This window comes from Theropithecus gelada, chromosome 2 (genome assembly GCF_003255815.1).
Source record: "Theropithecus gelada isolate Dixy chromosome 2, Tgel_1.0, whole genome shotgun sequence".
Classification (NCBI taxonomy): domain Eukaryota; kingdom Metazoa; phylum Chordata; class Mammalia; order Primates; family Cercopithecidae; genus Theropithecus; species Theropithecus gelada.
In genome coordinates, this window is record NC_037669.1 from 186,962,439 (window position 1) to 186,980,362 (window position 17,924).

At 39.6% G+C, this 17,924-nt stretch overlaps 1 protein-coding gene across 4 annotated transcripts in view; it reads left to right on the forward strand.

Annotated features, from left to right (window-relative positions):
• Nucleotides 1–5,303: 5,303 nt before the first annotated feature.
• Nucleotides 5,304–17,924, forward strand: part of IL1RAP (interleukin 1 receptor accessory protein) — a 145,034-nt gene continuing 132,413 nt past the window's right edge. For 3 of the 4 annotated variants that reach the window (XM_025377769.1, XM_025377772.1, XM_025377771.1), the window contains exon 1: nucleotides 5,310–5,478. The gene's annotated coding sequence lies outside the window, so the exon portion shown is untranslated. Of the gene's footprint in view, nucleotides 5,479–17,924 lie in introns of all 4 variants that reach the window. The other variant, XM_025377770.1, reaches the window with a different exon arrangement.

A 17,924-nucleotide genomic window follows, 5' to 3' on the forward strand; every position in this document is an offset into this window, starting at 1 on the left:
GGTATATGTGTTTGAACAAATTAGCATATCTCTCCAACAAGGTAGAGTTGAGCTCTTAGTAATCAACACCTTATCATAACTGTTTAATCTGCTTATTTTCCTACACCTAGCAGAATCAAACTGAAGGAAGAGAGGCTTTTATCAGAAATAGATGCAATAAAAAGGAAGAGGGATACCTGACTTGGAAATCCGGGGCACCACAGAGGAAGTGGGGGCAGGTATAACAGAGCGCTGCAAGGGGAAATGTGGACAGTCAGAGAATAGGTACAGGGGTCAGCTGGGGATGGAGGAAAAAAGAGCTAAGGGGCATAAAAGGTGGAAACATAAAAGAGTTTGGAAGGTGATATAATTACTTTTTCCTTTTTCCACCTTTTTTTTTCTCTTGGCTCCTGCCCTTCACCTTCCTTCCAAAAGCTCGAAATAAAATGTCTCTACAACATGCTTTCTTTACTCTGTACCCAGCCAAATATATATATATATAATTTGTGTATATATAGATAGATAGATAGTGTATATAGTATATACAAATATAAATATATAGTATATATAAATATATATTTTTATATAGTATATATTATATATTTATATAAATATATAATATATGCTATATATGGAATATATATTTATATTTGTATATGTACAAATATATAGTATATATAATATATAAAAATATATATTTATATAATATAGAATATATAGTATATATAGTATATACTATATATAAATATATTATATATACTATATAAATATATAAACAATATATATATTTATATTTGTATATATATACAAGTTATATCTATCTATCTATCTATCTGGCATTTTAGCTTTGTCTTCCAATTATTCTGGTCTCCCCAAAAAAGGTAAATGAAAGGAAGAGGACAATATATCAGTCATTTAAAATCTTTGTATCAAAGTTTAACCATGAGAGTTTTGGACTGAATTTGTAACTCAACAAAAGTTTATTAAATGAGTACAATGTGCAAAATATTGTCTGCTTGCCAGGGAAACATTATATTACCCTCCTAGAGTTAGCATTCTAGTGAAAGAAGCATTCAATGAGTAAATTAATTAAAATGTTACATAATGTATTATTTGCCTTGGTTGTCGGGAAAGGCTTTGTTGGGAAGGTAAAATTGGAGCAGGCACATTAATGAAGATGTGGGTAAGAGGAGAGAGTAAGGAACAGGGGAGCAGCAGTCCAGCAAGGGGGAACAGCAAATGCAAACACCCTACTATGGGAACATGTTAGTGTGTTTGGTCAACAGCAAGGAGCATGCTATGGGAGATTTAAAGAAGCAAGTCAGTGCTGGATCATGTAGGGCCACACAAGGACTTTTAGGCCATAATGACTATGGAGATTTATCTGATCAAGATGAGAAATCACTGAGTATTTGAAAGCAGAGTATGACATATTTCTTGTAAAAGAATAATGAATATTTATATTGCATTTGTACATGCCAATCCCTGTTCCAAGTGTTTTACTTATATAATCTCATTTAATTTAAAAACAGCACTGTAATGTATATTATTGTCATTATTATTCACATTTCTCAGAGAATAAAACTGTGAAAAAAAATTGAGTAACTTGATCATATTATGTTAACTTGAACCCAGGTAGTCTGGCTTCAGATTCCTTGATCTCAGTCACTAGCCTGTATTTATTTTATTTTCATTTATAAAGGTCTCTGAAGTAAGGGCAATAGACTCTTTGGGTAAGAGTTTAAGCAGGGACGCCAGTGAGGGGAGAGATGACAATGACCTGAACCATGGTGGTTGTGATGGAGAAGAGGAATAGTGTGGTTGGATTTTAGATGTGTTTTGAATGTAGAGGAAGCAGAAGGTTTGTGGATATAGTGTACACAGACAACGAGAGAGTGATAAGTCCAACTTTTTGACCTGAGCAACTGGGTAAAAGATAGTGTTTCTTACAAAGCTCTGGTTTGGTGTGGGGTAGAAATAGAGTTTGAATTTGAACATGTAAAATTTGAGGTGTATTTAAAACATCCAAGAAGGAGATATGAAGGAGGCAATATGGTATACAGAGTCTGTGATTTGGGCTGTAGATTCATATTTGCAAGTCATTATCATATTGATATTTTAGAAGGCTATGTGTCTGTCTGAGTTCCCCTGGGTAGAGACTACAAACACTCCAAGGATTGAGCTCTAGGACACTGTAACCTTCAGAGATCATGAAGAGGTAGAGGATTCGATAAGAATCTGATAAGGAACAGCAGATGAAATACACAGAAAACAAAGAGTCAAGTATGAGAGAGTGTGAAAGAGCAAAAAACTAACTGTGTCTAATGCTGCTAATGTATTAACATGTACAATGAAGACAGAGAATTGACCACCACATTTGGCTAAGTGAAGATCATTACAGATACTGACTATGTAGTGGTAGAGACAAAAGTCTGGATGGATTGGGTTTAAGAGACTAGTAAACTCCTGATGCCTCTTATAGCTATAGCAAGATAATTAAAAATAACCTTAAAAAAAAAAGGTGAAGGATAAAAGCTGGGAGAAGAAGAGAATAATAACGCCTTTCCAAATACTTCAATCAATTGCAAAATACTTTATTGTGCGTCTTCTACACATCCAGCAGTATTAGTCACTAACATCAATGAATTTGTAGCCTCATTTATTCATTTAGGCAACTATTATTCATCAAGTGTTTAGTAGGTGATGGATATTTAGTGGATATAGCTTTAAAATATTTTTCTCAATTGTTAGAATAACTTTTTTTCATTTTTAATTATTATGGGTACATAATAGGTGTATATATGTATGGGTGACATGTGAGGTTTTGATACATGCATACAATGTGTAATTATCACATCAGGGTAATGACAACAGGGTATCCATCACCTTGACTATTTGTCATTTCTTTGAGGAACATTCCAATTTCACTCTTTTACTTATTTTAAAATGCATAATTAATTATTGTTGACTGCAGTCACTCTGTTGTGCTATCAAATGCTAGGTCTTATTCATTCCAGCTAATTATATTTTTGCAATCGTTAACCATCCCCCCTTCCCCACAACTGCCTTGCCTCTGCTACTCTTCCCAGCCTCTGGTAACCATCATTCTACTCTTATATCTCAGTTCAATTGTTTTAATGTTTAGCTCCCACGTGTGAGTGAGAATTTGCAAAATTTGTCTTTCTGTGCTTGGTCTATTTCACTTAAATGCAAAAGAAAAAGAAATGTTTATGTTTCCATAATCCTAATATATCAACATTTTTTTTACATTCCTTTCAATTGGTGTTCATGTCTCCACAACTTTTACTCAACCTTGTTATTTTGTAAGCCTTGTTCTTTGTAGACATATTTCCATAACATGATAGTTACGACACAAATATTTTCTTCTGTGAGTAGACAGCATTCATTAACTAATCATTTTCATTTCCAACCATTTATATTGTGTTCAAACGACAATATACTATGAATATTTGTCTATATGATTATTCGTCTTAATGTTATCTTCCTTAAGCTATGAGTAGCCCTTCAATGTCCAGGACTACATCTGGTTCAATTTTGAATTACTAGTATCTGTTTGGCTTCTAGGTAGTACATGAGACTGTGTAGCGGCTGCGAGCATGTACGTTGAGTGTCTCTAGTCTCATTTTGCATTCTCCACTTGTAGGCCTGTAGCCTTGGTCAAGTTATTTAAATTTCCTTTATCTCCTTTGTAAACTGGAGATGATAATAGCACCCTCTAGGTTGTATTGACGGTTACATGAGTTAATATACACAAAGTCCTTATGATTGTGCCTTTTTATTTTGTAAGCACTGTGTAAATGCTTAAGTGCTATATATATACATATAAAGTCTATGCCCAGAATATGTTTAAGGAACGAATAATAAATAAGAAAAAGTTTTATTGTTGCTTCATACAGGTAACATTTGAAATTCTTTTGGATTGTTTTCTCTTTGGTTCAGTAACAATGTTGTGAGCAGGTGCTGGATCTCAGGTATCCAGGGATAAATACAAATTTTGAGCAATTAATTTTCACAAGTGATATCAAGAAGCAAAGTATCATAAACATTTCTATGGCTCCAATTACACTGATATTTCACGTTGGGAACTGAAGCTCCGCCAGGGCAGGGGCAGTCTCTGCGTTTTGTATTGCTGTGCATCTTTAGCGGCACGGGCATCTGATGGTTTCATTTCCTTCCCACTCACCTGCGCCCTGTTCTTATTTCGCATCTTTTGTCTCCTTTTCCTTAAATACTTTCTCTGAATCTTGATTCTTGAAAATAAATTAGTAAGATTCAGTTAGGCAGCTATAGGAGGGGGAGAAAAGGAGAGGTGATGAGCAAGGTATGTGCGAAGACTCGTCAGTGTGGTAGGTGGCTTTGGTTAGGGAGTTTCAGAAATGGGGACAGGTCATGAATGGCCTTGCCAGTCAGGAAAAATCATGATGGACTAGCAGTAGGAACACAGCAGAAGGTGCCTGAACAAGAGAGATGACTTAATGAAAGCCTTTATAATGCTTCTCGGGATATATTACAGACTACCATCTAGAGTGGCAGAGGGCAGCTGAAGGAATGCTCTTGCAAAAACTTGGGGAAATGGAAATGAATGAAGGCAAATATTTGTTTTGAGATTTTTTCCTTCCTTGTAAACCTATTAGTTCTTTTACTCATTCACTATACATGCACTGAGTGCCTACTTTGTGCCAGGCACTGTGCTAGGCAATGGGTATATTACCAGTGGACAATATAGATTTAGTCTTGCTGTCATGTCCTGCTGCTTGCTCATATGAATGTTAGTTCAAGACAGCAAGAGCTCAGGACTGCGGAGATCGCATGCATCCTAGCGCGTTCTGTGCCGGCGGCACAGGGTGGTTGCGAAAATCGTGTAGTCTGAATCGATTCAAGGCCTTGCAGCATGATTGCTAAATACGTCGAGACAGGAAGAAAGGGCAGAGTGGCACCGATCTCAACTGCCAGAGCACGATCTTGCAATGAGCACATGTGTGCGCCTCGGTGTGTAGTGAGGGGCGTAGCTTCCCACAGCGCCTGGCAGCGTGCCAAGCTGCGCTGCAGGACTAACCCTCTCCTTTCCCAGCGCGCTCAAGCCCGCACAGGCGGTGGCAGGGAGCCGAAGGGGCCGAGCGCAGCCTTGCATCCGTCCGCAGGCGGGCGCGGCGCAGCTCCTCCTCGCAGCGGGCGGGACCCTCCAGGGCGCCGCCCCGCGGCCGCAGCTCCTGCAAGCCCAGAGCTCGGATGGATCGCGAGCCAAGGCGGCGGGTGGAGCCTGAGCCGTGAGGCCGTGGCCAATCGCGCCGCTCCGGGGGAGGAGCCCCAAAGGGGGAAAAGAAAGTGCGGCGGAAAGTAAGAGGCTCACTGGGGAAGACCGCCGGAATCCAGGTCTCCGGGGTCCGCTTTGGCCAGAGGCGCGGAAAGAAGCAGTGCCCGGCGACACTGCACCCATCCTGGCTGCTTTTGCTGCGCCCGCTCAGCTTCCCAAGAAAGGTGAGTCTCGCGCCGCCGTGAGGGCTCAGAAGTCACCGAGCCGCAGAATCTCAGGGCAGATGGATTCTTAGAGATCGTATCGTTAAACCCTCCTACTTTACAGAGGAGGAAACTGAGGCACAGAACGAGGCAGCGGCTGGGATAGGTCATATTGCTAGTCAGGGCTGTAGCCCGGATTCGAACCCAAACGTTCAGAGACCTATCTTTGCTTTGCAGGGATTTAAGTAACGCAGTTGTGGGACGTCTGCTCGTTGCCGCCCCCATCCTCAGCCCTTTGAGGGATCTACCCTTGTTTTCCTCCTCACCGCCCCCTCCCCGCTACCACCCCCCGCCCCCATCTCCGCCTTGGTTTCTCCAGACCGCTGCTGGAAGCTCTGAGGATAGAAGGAAGCGGTGTGTCCCAGCATGCTCGCTCGGTATCATGTCGCTCTCAGTCCAGAGCTGTGACAGCCTGGGAAAATGCTGCTTGCAGCCTCACTCCCTCTTCCCCTGACCTGCTTTCTCAGAAAGATGCCCCTGCCCAGGGTGTCCTACCAGCTTCTGGAGGAGCACTGGGAGGGAGGAGGGAGGCCCGGGCGCCAGTGACCTCCTATGGTACTGTTTCTTCCCAGCCCCGGAGGAAGCGGAGCTAGTGGCCCTGTGGGGTACAGGGTGCTCCTCACTTGGGAAGAGCTGACTTCATGGAACCGTAGAGTCCCTTCCCTCTTCTAAATATTGGGAGGGAGCAAGGAAGCTGGGTTAAACAGAAAATCACAAACATAAAAGCAAACTTCTGCCGTTTCCTTGAAGAGCTAGCCCTCAGCCTGTCTTCCTTCCACCTTCTGGTTGTGAGATTGTGAACCAGGGCGCCGCGCGAAGCATTTTGCTGCTCTGCTGTACAGATCCCTGGTTTAGCTACTGGATGAGAAAGAGGACTTGGCTTTGACTCCAGCTCTGCCATGTATTAGCTGTGTGAACTTGGGCAAATTATCCCACCTTTCTGATATTGGGTTTTTCTTTTCTTTTTTTCTTCCTTTCTTTTCTTTCAGCCGCAAAATGGAGATTTATAATGGTCACAATGAACCCTTTGGGTAGTTGGGAGGATGAAATGGGATGATTCAAGTAGCATGTTTAGCACAGTGCCTGGCCTGGCATCTGGTTGGTTCAAAACTGATGGCAACTATTTTAAATATCATTACATAGTAACCTTGCACACAGTGGGTTTTTCAGAAAGGTGATTTCATACTACCTTAGAGAGGAGTTTTAAAAAAATCTGTAAATGTGGTGACTTTCTTCTTTTGAATTTGAGCAGCTCTTTTATGAGAATAATTTTCTGAATGTTGTCCATGTGTGATGTGGGTCATGGGTGCTTAGCTCGAAATGTAAAATTGATGTTTCTCGGTGATGTGAATTTCCTACTAGTTTTTAGGTCAAACTTCAGCCCTGATCTGAGACATCATTTATTGACAGAGAGGGTCTTGACATGGATGAGAGGCAGAAAGACGAGAAGAGAAAGTTGGAAGTTGCAGCTATGTTACAGATTGTTCTAAGCCTTCTATCCGCGCTCTCTTAGGTCAGCCGAACAACCTTTTTCATCTAGTATCAGAAAACAACCGAATTCTCATACATTTCTTTTGGATTGTACAGAGATGCTGCTAAATGCAGACCCTTCTGGACACAAACTTGCCTTACTTAAACAGGAACACACAGACATTCGCAAGCCCACACTAGTCTTCCTGTATTATTGGTATTTTAAAATTAAATGGATTCCCTCCTACACTCTTACCCTACTCATGACAATTGATTTTATTCTGATGGACTTCATGCAATGATTTACTACTGTCTACTGGCTTTGCCATGACTCCTTAAATTGAGTGTCCAGCATTTGTAGTTGGCTGCCTCCTTCACAGTCCATAGCATTTGTATGCAGTATTGATAAGTGCTTGAGAACAGGATGTGATACATCTTGATGGAAGATAAGAGCCCAGTGGTGCCCACTTAGGTACCTCCCGCACCAAGCATTAGTAAAGGATGCTTCCATCAGCTTGTTCCCTGTACATGCATTGGGGTAAGCTGGCTGGGATACGTCTGAATGTGTGCCTGAGAGACAGGGGCCTTGTGGGGGAAAAGGAAAATGTTCAAAATAAGGTCAGATCATGAGGATGGAAGGGAAATTAAAAGCTAATCCCCTTGGTTCTGATTCTTCAAAGAAAGGTTGATCAGTTATACCCATATCTTTATATAGATTATTACTTGTTATCAAAACCATATATATGTGTAGAACTTTAAAATTTCTAAAGTGCATTCTGCGTATGTGATACTCCTTGTTACTCTCAATAGCCCTGGGAGGACATGAAAAGAATATTAAGAGAGGAAGGAGCCCAGGTTTTGTGGTCAGACCTACTTGATTTCAAATTCCAGCCCTCATGCCTGAGTAGTTGGGTGATATTGAGCAGTTTATTTAATCGTTTAAAGTTTCTGTTTTATCCAGTTCTAAAATGGAAAGAAAATGCTTAGCTTAAAAATCTGTATAAAGAATAAATGCAATAGAATAGTGTCAAGTACATGTAGTGAATAGGTGCTCATTAAATGATATCTCTTCTTAGCTAGTCTCAATTTATTGAGAACATACCTGGAATGAGACTCAGAGAAATGAAAAGTTGCTAGAGGTCATGTGTTAGTATGTTTTAACTCTGGGAATACAGTTCACACCTTTTCATATCTAGTTTAGGGCATTTCTCATCACACTCTGTTTCCTCGCCAATGAGATATTAACAGTTTACTTCAGTTATAAAGTTGACCTTATTTGTCTGGTTATTGCAGGATATCATTTTTGTTGAAAAGTGGGTATTTCCTTGCTAAGAGAACAATCCTTAAGCACAGTTCTGTAGAGTTTAGTGGGGCCGACTATCATAAAAGGGTATTTAAAGCAATGGTCTCTAAGACAACCTTCCTACTCTTCTGTGTTTGATGTAATACACCTTTGATTCCTAAGAGAAAGGGTACTAACTAAGAAGACAAAGTACAGAATGATGTCGCTCTTTTCTTCCTGTTGTAAGTGGTTTCTTCCCTCTGCCATCCTCATGCTAGTTCAAAGGCTAGGAAGAAGATTGAACAATGAATGTCATGAGTGTCCATAGCATTATTCAACTTTTTTTTTTTTTTTTGACAATTTTGTGGGTACTGAGTAGAGTAAACAGAACAGTGTGCAAAGGTGGCATTTGCAGAAAGAGACCACTGCTTCCTGGTGGTGTTGATGACTTGTCTGGAGTTTCAGTCCTCCTTGTGGAAAGTGATGGCTGCAGGCACATGTAGGAAGATGAAGGGATCTGTTTCTGGCCCAAGCAGTGAGGCTATTCATCTACTGAGATTTCTTGTAGGCTGTTAGATCCCTCTTCTTTGTAGCAAGCACACAGCCTTGCAAACGCAGTTGTAGAAGAAACTTTTTGCTCTTTGCTTTTGGCATTTTGGAGCAAATGTTTGCTCCCATAGGTAAGCAGTTAACATCATCTTACCTGGCACAGTTAGGAAAGCAGAATGTGGCTTGAGGAAATCAGAGGACGTAGAAAAAACAAAGATTATCTCCAGCCTATACACAGCTTCATTTGTTGATCAACTTCATCAGGCTTTTGCTGGTGACACAGTTGTAGGATCTGGTGAGTCACTGTTGCCTTACCCATGAAATATTAAAGAGAGCCACCTACTGTGCTCTTTGCCCATTTTGGAAATTGTTCTGTGTAGGAAAAAAAAAAAAGAAGAAGAAGAAAAGAAAAAAGAAGAAACACCAAAGAACAGGAAGTTTACAGAACATTTGGTAAGTGATATTTTGGTAGATAAATTCAGGTTAGCCATTCATTTGCTGCTTTTTTTTTTTTTTTTTAAACTAGAATGGATGGTTTACACTGATAGGGTTGTTAGGAGACATCCCTTTGGTCTGACTTTATTCTAACTCTCTCTAGCAGCTGTGGTAGTGTGGATTTTGAGAGTCTGGCTGAAATCTGAGGCAAGTTATTCTATGATGATCTTTTGGCTCCGCAGCTAGGAAATAGGGACACTGATGCCTGCTTAGAAGCTTAACTCCCTATTTATTTCAGCATCTTATTCATAGAAAACATTTAATAAACACTGATTCTGTCTTCTGCCAACAACTCCTTCAATGTATTAGTCTGTTAAATTATGATCATCAAAATTTAACAGCCACTCTTTACTTGTCTCCATGATTATTTGTGCTGAGTGTCTTAAATATATCATCTCATTCAGTCCTCACAATAATCCTGCGTGGTTTTTTTTTTAGGAAACTGAGGCTCATAGAGTTACGTAGCATGGCCTATGTATTAGTCTGTGTTCATGCTGCTGATAAAGACATACCCAAGACTGGGCAATTTGTAAAAGAAAGAGGTTCACTGGCCTCATAGTTCCACATGGCTGGGGAGGCCTGACAATCATGGCGGAAGGCAAGGAGGAGCAAGTCACATCTTACGTGGATGGTAGCAGGCCAAAAAAGAGAACTTGTGCAGAGGAACTCTCGTTTTTAAAACCATCTGATCTTGTGAGAACCATTCACTATCACGAGAATAGCACAGGACAGACCTACCCCACATGATTCAATCATCTCCCACTGGGTCCCTCCCATACCATGTGGTACTTAAGGGAGCTACAAGATGAGATTTGGGTGGGGACACAGACCCAAACCATATCAGCCTATTTAACAGCACAAAGCAAGACATGATGCTGAGACTCATCTATGCATTTTATTCTACAGTTAGGAAAAACTTCCAGTTGTCCCACCTCTGGACTAGAACTGAGGACTTAGACTAAAACGAATGACCTATCCAACCACCATCCTACATCCTCATCCTGGTACTACCTTGCCTGTGACTGAGAAATATCTTTACCTTTGGACCTAACATGTGGGAGAGCTCAACTCGATGATCTCTAAATTTCTTTTGCTATAATGCATTGTGTATCTTTAAGATTCCTTTCAACTTTGAGATTCTGTAATCACATCTGTTTGCAAAAGTTAAAGCTAAAACGGAGAAGGGGGAGTAAAAAGAAAATGCTCTTATTGTTTTATTCCCTGGAGATGTATTTTTCTGAACAAACAAAGATGGTCAAGAGAAGTCAGCATTTCATCAGCACATGCATTTTTGTGATTTCATTTAAACACAAAAATAACTCTCAGATATATATTATTATTTGCCTTTTACAAATGAAAGAACTGAGGCTCAGAGAGACTTACAGACTTGCCCAAGTTTTCCCAATTAGTAAAGATTGGAACCTGTGTGTGTCTGAGTGCAAATCCTTTTGTTCCACTACAGCATATTTACTAGATACCACACCATGAAATCTGGAAACTTATATAACCAGATTTGTGAATGCCCCCTCTCTGTATTCTCACACCATACTACCTCAGCTTCTGTCTTCTCCTCTTCTTTTACTCTTTCCTTTCCAAACATACTGCTCCAATCCTTTCTTGATTTTCTCCAGCTCACAAAACCCCTTTAAATGCATATAACATCTTCTATCTCTATTGTGATTTTTTTTTTTTTTTTTTTTTTTTTACTGTGGTCCAGGAATTTGTAATTTGTGCCTTTGTTTTTGTTCATCTCCATTGGGCACAGGGCAGAATAAGCCATGCCATCAGCTGAGAGACTTACAAATGTCTCTATCTATCTAATCTGTGTGTCAGTCATCTTTCTATCTAGCTCTATTTATTAGTGAAATTAAAGAAAGATAAAGCATTTTAAGCCCCTAGCTCTTACTAGCTGGCACCTAGAAGGGACTTGGTAAATATTCATTCCTTCCTCATCATTCAGCACTGCTGTTTACCCAAATCATTACTCATTTAATGAATCTCAGATGGAGAGGGGGAGTATGTTGAGTAGATGCCCCAGCTGGTCGAAGAGAATGTGCCACAGTTTGGCAAACAATTGGGATGGTAAAGGATAGGAAATGAATGTGATATTTACGTTAAAATATCAGCTGAGAATATGGTTTATTCTGCCCTGTGCCTAGCACAGTAACTCATATGTAAAAAGGGCAAAATTGAATGATATGATGATGGGTTCATATGTCAGTAGGTCCAAAATTGACTTTCTGGATTTCTCATGCTTTATCAATAATATTAGTTATGCCAAAGTTTGCCTCTACAGGCTAGTAAAGTAGTTTTAGTTTCATTTAATTTTGTGGTCACAAAATCAGACAATGATAAGGAGTCGTCGGCTCCAAGAAGGTCAGACATTACTAGCTTAATGATGGGAAAACCTGTTTCTGTCCTAATCATAAAGGGCGTTTTGCAGAAAACACAGTGAAGGATGATGCTGAAGTGCATTTTTGCATATATTGACAGCAAGACCAGTGTCAAGTGTCATACATAAATTGCCAGAGAGAAAGTAGGAAGTTTCCATTGAAGTGGGCAGCTGCAACGAGCTTCGATCTCAAGATTTCTAAAAGCATTGAAGAATTTATATCAGTTCAACTATTATTTGATATAATTGGCATCAGTTGAACATAAGAACAGGTAACCTTTTATGTCTAGTTTATATCCAGCAGATGCTTGTGATTTCTACCTTTCTGGCATAAAAGTCCTCATGATTACACTGGCTTCCTCCTCTGCCAATCAATGCTAATGGCAACAGAAATGAGAAGCAGTCGTTTTATAAGCATTATGTCTGGAAATGTTCCTTTCGTTGATAGCAGTTTATTAAAGCCAGTATGGTTAGATGCTCTGGCAACTTAAAATTGTGTTTGCTTAATATAGTGGACATTGACGTCAGACTTACCTGCCTGGGTTTGACTTTGGCCGAATTATTTGGTCTCTCTTTGCCTTATTTTTATGATCTGTAAAAATGGGGATAATAAAACCCATCTTGTCAGGCTTTTGGTAAGTGTCAATCATATGCCATGACATTTGTTAACAGCCTTGTGCATAGGGATTTTTTTTTTTTTTTTTTTTGAGACGGAGTCTCGCTCTGTAGCCCAGGCTGGAGTGCAGTGGCCGGATCTCAGCTCACTGCAAGCTCCGCCTCCCGGGTTCACGCCATTCTCCGGCCTCAGCCTCCCGAGTAGCTGGGACTACAGGCGCTGCCACCTCGCCCGGCTATTTTTTGTATTTCTTAGTAGAGATGGGGTTTCACCGTGTTAGCCAGGATGGTCTCGATCTCCTGACCTCGTGATCCGCCCGTCTCGGCCTCCCAAAGTGCTGGGATTACAGGCTTGAGCCACCGCGCCCGGCCAAGGGATTTTAACCTCTATTACAATTAACAACAGCAATGAGAATGGTTCCATTGCATGCCCAGATGGATACTAAGTTAGAAAAAGAAAGGTCCAGGTTTAAATAATACAGTTTTTGTTTATATAGAACTTTAAGTCTTCAACATGCTTGTTATTGTATATACAAATGTATACACATATAACATTTTGCTTTTTACAATAATTCTGAGGTAATCAGGGCAGGTGTTGCTAACGTTTTACATCCTGGGTCTCAAAGGGGCTACATATTTACTATGGCCAAGCAGCTAATAAATAGTAGAACCGGGACTTGGACCCTAGTTTTCTAATTCCAGGATTATGTTTTTTTTTTTCCTCAATCAACCGTGGTCCTGGTTAGTTGCTTTTCCTTCTCCAGACTCCTTGCTTTCACCCTGAAAATGAGGAATTTGGAAAATATTATGTCTAAGGTAGAGTGTTTTATAAATCTCTGACTGTAGAACAATGTCTTAGGAGGTATCTCATTGGCCTCAGTGAGAATTACAACTGAGTACTGCACTGAGAGTCAGTTCCATAAAGACCCCTTTATGTCCTTAAGGATATGATTCTACCACATTACTCTGACCTGCAGACCATTCCCCATCTGCCCCATCCCCTTCAGGACCCAGGTTTGGGGATGGGAAGAAAAAGTAGATGACTCGGTTAGGCACATGGGCATTTAATATTTGGGAAATGAAAATAGAACCTTTCTTTAAAAAAAAAAGCAAGTTTTGTATCACCATTAATCTCCATAGTTTTCTACAACAAAATAAAGGATAAAATGTTTGGCTTTAATTTGGATTCTAGCATTATGAGTACACATTTTCTGCTTTCTTCTTTTGAGCGTTTAGTGCCCACAGAAGAAGCTTTGCTCTCATTAAAATGTGAGTTCTTTCTGTTTATAGAAATGATGGAGACTTGAGAATGGTAATACACACTAAATAGCACTTTTCTGGAAGATTATACTTCAGTTTCCCAATTACAGAGTGAGACAGTGGTGGGGGCAGCAGATTGAATGGAGAGAGTAGATAGTAAGAAGTAGGCTGGCTTCAGAATCAGGGCTGGGTTTGAATTCTAGGTACTGCATGCTTAGCCTGTCCAGACTTAGTTTTCTCACGTAAAATGGTAATAAACGTGACCTACCTACCTACCTACCTACCTTCCTTCCTTCCTTCCTTCCTTCCTTCCTTCCTTCCTTCCTTCCTTCCTTCCTTCCTTCCTTCCTTCCTTCCCTCCCTCCCTCCCTCCCTCCCTCCTCCTTCTTTTCTCTTCCTTCCTTCCTATTCTCTCTCTCTCTCTCTCGATCTCTCTCTTTCTCTCTCTCTATTTATTAGTAAGGTTCAAGTAAGATAAAATATATTAAGTCCCTAGCTCTTAATAGCTGGCACCTAGAAGGCACTCAGTAAATATTCGTTCCTTCCTCTTCATTCAGCACTGCTGTTTACCCAAAGCCTCTCTTATTTGATGAATCTCAGATGGAGAGGGGGAGTATATCAAGTATATGCCCCAGCTGGTCTGAGAGAATGTGCCACAATTTGGCAAACAATTGGGATGGCAAAGGATAGGAAATGAATGTAATATTTACCTTAAAATATCTCAGAATCTTTCATGTGTAGGAGGAATTAGACCAGTGATAAATTGCAGTGCATAGATCCTTTACATCAGAATCATGTGGATAGCTTCTGAAATCAGCGGATATCTAGGATTTCTGCACTGAAATCTAAGAATCACTGGATTAGAATTTTCAATACTGAGAGGCAGGATATTGTGGGGGTTTGAATTTGGGTTCAAATTCTGCTCCCTCAATGTAAACCTAATGAAGTTATTTAACGTTTCTATGTTATTCATTGAGTTGTGGGGAGAAGTAATTTAATATATATAATCTATGAAGTGCCTAAAATACAGTTTTACTGTATAAGCCAGTCTTTGAACTACCTTTCATGACTTTGTTTAACTTATATTTTATTTCTTCTCTGACTGAATGTCCTAGATAGCTACATGGCTAACTCTTTCATTTGCTTAAAGTCTTTGTTCACTATCTTCTCAGAGAAGGCTACTTGGATTGTTTGAATTTGCATGGTTTGGGGTAGGGGAAGCAAGAATAGGGCTGCTTGCTCTCTGAAATCCTGATCTCTCTTACCATACTTTTGTTTTTCCTTTATTCTGTGGCATTTGTTACCTTATAAGCTTACACATACTATTTTATTGTTCAGTCTATTTTTAAAATTTAACTTTTATTTTAAGTTCAGGGGTACATGTGCAGGTTTGTTACATAGGTAACCGTGTACCGTGGGGATTTGTTGTACAGATTATTTCATCGCCCAGGTATTAAGCCCAGTACCTATTAGTAATTTTTCCTGATTCTCTCCCTCCTCCCACCTACCACCCTCCAGTGGGCCCCAGTGGGTGTTGTTTTCCTTTATGTGTTCAGGTGTTCTCATGTAGCGCCCAATTCTAAGTGAGAACATGCAGGATTAGGTTTTCTGTTCTCGTGTTAGTTTGCTAAGGATAATGGTCTCCGGCTCTCTCCAGGTTTCTATAAAGGATATAATCTCATTCCCTTTTATGGCTACATAGTATTCCATGGTGTATATGTACCATATTTTCTTTATCCAGTCTACCACTGACGGGCATTTAGGTTGATTCCATGTCTTTGCTGTTGTGAATAGTGCTCAGTGAACATACACATGCATGTGTCTTTATAATACAGTAATTTATATTCCTTTGGGTGTATACCCAGTAATGAGATTGCTGGGTTGAGTGGTATTTCTCTTTTTAGTTCTTTGAGGAATTGTCACATTGTCTTCCACAATGGTTGAACTACTTTGCACTCCCACCGATAGTGATCCTTTTTCTCTGCAACCTGGCCAGCATCTGTTATTTTTTGCTTTTTAATAATAGCCATTCGGACTGGTGTGTGATGGTATCGCATTGTAGTTTTGATTTGCATTTCTCTAATGATTAGTGATGTTGGGCTTTTATTCATATGCTTGCTGGTTTCATGTATGTCTTTTGAAAAGCATCTGTTCATGTCCTTTGCCCATTTTTTTTTAAATGGGTTGTTTTTTCTTGTAAATTTGTTTTAAGTTCCTTCTAGATGCTGGATATTAGACCTTTGTCACATGCATAGTTTGCAAAATTTTTCTCCCATTCTGTAGGTTTTCTGTTTGCTCTGTTAATCATTTCTTTTGTTGTGCACAAGCTCTTTAATTAGATCTCATTTGTCAGTATTTGCTTTTGTTGCAACTGCTTTTGGTGTCTTTATGATGAAAAATCTTTGCCCATTCCTCTGTCCAGAATGGCATTGCCTAGGTTGTCTTCCAGGGTTTTAAATCTTTAATCCATCTTGAGTTAATTTTTATATATGGTGTAAGGAAGGGGTTCGATTTCAATCTTCTTCATATGGCTAGCCAGTTACCCCAGCATTATTTATTGCATAGGCAATCCTTTCCTCATTTCTTATTTTTTATTTCACCTCCAATAGATTATAAAGTCCACAAGGACAGGGACACTTGATTTGCTCATTGCTGTATCCCAAGTGCCTAGAATAGTTTCTAGCAAAAAGCAAATGGCCAATAAGGAGGCAATGATAAATAAAGAAGTGTATGGATAGATGTTAGTGTGATTGTTTGTCCTCAAGAACTAGAAAGAGATAGAACTGGATAAGACAGTAAATTATACATGTAATATTGAAATAAAATTTGACATATATATACGCTCAGATACACACACATATATACACACACACATACATATACATATGTATATGTACGTAAGTATGTATATTTGAAGTGTTGAGTATATATTTAAATATTGAAGTAATACTTTATGTCTATGTACATATATATGCATGTGTACGTGTATATATGTGTATGTAAAAATGAGTATAAGTATATATTTATCTGTATATTTAGGAGTTTTTCAAAGCTACCTGAGGAAACAGAGGTGTTGAAGTGTTTACTTGTTAGGTTGCTACAGCGATAGGGAGAAAGACAAAAATATGTACATATGAGTAAAGAGACAACAGACAAATAAGAAATACAAGTGATTTCAGGACAAGAAATGAAAGGCTAAGATTACAACAGCAGCCAACATTGGAGGGACGTAGAAGGGGGACAGTTTTTGAGTACAGTAGTCAGAGAAGCGATCTCCGAGAAACTGACATTTGAACTAAGACAGAAGCCTGAGAAGGACCTAGGATAGGCCTGAGGTCATCACTGAGGTGGGGGGCCAAGTAAGAGGCAGTGAAGAGCTGGAAATAAGGTTCTAAGGTGGGCAAGGGCTAGGTCAGACTGGTCCTGCAGGCTATGGTGAGGAGTCAGGATTTTACACAAAGTGTAGCAGGAAGTCACTGAAAAGACAGAAGCAGGATGATGACCAGGTCAAAGATATTTAGAGCCTTAAAAAGAGAGTGAGGGAAAATGGAAGGCCTTATTTATAAGATGAGAAGACCAACTGCTCTGATTTCATCCTGTAGGCTGCTGTGAACAGATGAGAAAGACAATTTGGTTTCATTGATGTTTCATTCGTAGCCTCTCGTTCCCATTAGAATGTTTCAAAGGGGAAAACAAAAACCCAGCTAAAATAGGGAAAACCTATATATGTATATGTGGCTTTGCTTTTTCTCAAATGACACCATTCTTATTTCCAAATGCATTAAGTAATGGATGGAAATGTATGCACTATTGCTCAATTCAATTCAGCTGGAAATTTTACAGTTCTTGTGTAGGTGTTTTATGTAATCAATTCCCAAAAACATTGAACCTAGAGCTATTTCCTTATGAAACTTCAGCTACCAGTTTCTTGAATCTGTTGTAGTGAAGAGTAAGCATGTGAAAGGCAGATTTAATTCCATACAAGATCAATTTCTTCTTTCTGACTCTACAAGTTTAACTCTTCAAGAAGCAGCTTACAGGTCATCTCTTCCGTGATGTGTTTACTGGGCACTTGCACATATAATCTCATACATGCCTCTTCATAATGTGAGTTTAAAATAGCTTGGTAACATGCCAGACTGTATTTTAAATTTTCTATAAATAATTTCTTTTTGAAGTCTCGGGATAACCGTACGTGGCAGGTGAAGTTATAATCACCATTTTACACAAGACAAAACTGAGACCTGGAGTCACAGAGTTGATCAGTGGTAGAGTCAATATTGGAAATTGAGCAAGCTTAATCATTATACTATTCTGCCCTTTGATTGTAAACAGTAAACCTGC